We start from the raw sequence: 564 nt of genomic DNA on the forward strand, positions 1-564 counted from the left end.
AGACTCTATTCAATGATGATGTTCCCTGATACTCTCTGGTTTCTCAGGTCATTGCCCTACCCCTTAGTCCAGCTCAGTCCCGCACCAGGACAGTCACACCTCTGATCTCATCTCCATCCACACCTGCTCACAAGCAGATCAATGAAGAAAGGGGGCAAGGGCATGGGTGAGGGGGAGGAGGCCAGGCCAGGGGACCCACCCAGGGTTGGCTTTTCTCTAGTCACACTCATGGCCAACCAATGATGCCAATGACAGATTAGAACTCGACCAAGACAAGACTTTATTTCCCGAAGGAGATGATGAGGACCTGAGGGCAGAGACTTTGCCTCCTCTCCTAGCAGTAATCATATTAAATTATTAATTGCATCCCTACCACTCAGCATAGTGCTAGCATACAGCAGTCAGTTAATGAATGTTTATGAGATTGGATTAGATCAGCAGCAGCAAACCTCAGAGCACTGGCCCTTCTTCCAGTCCAGCCCCTAGAGCTATTATTCAGGGGAGGAATTCTAGTGGAGAAGGGGCCAGCTCTGATGGCCAACTGCCACCCCCAGGGAGCAAACC

The sequence above is a fragment of the Petaurus breviceps genome, unplaced genomic scaffold (genome assembly GCF_028583685.1).
Source record: "Petaurus breviceps papuanus isolate PSGF00001 unplaced genomic scaffold, PetGlider_PUasm1.0 428, whole genome shotgun sequence".
Lineage (NCBI taxonomy): Eukaryota > Metazoa > Chordata > Mammalia > Diprotodontia > Petauridae > Petaurus > Petaurus breviceps.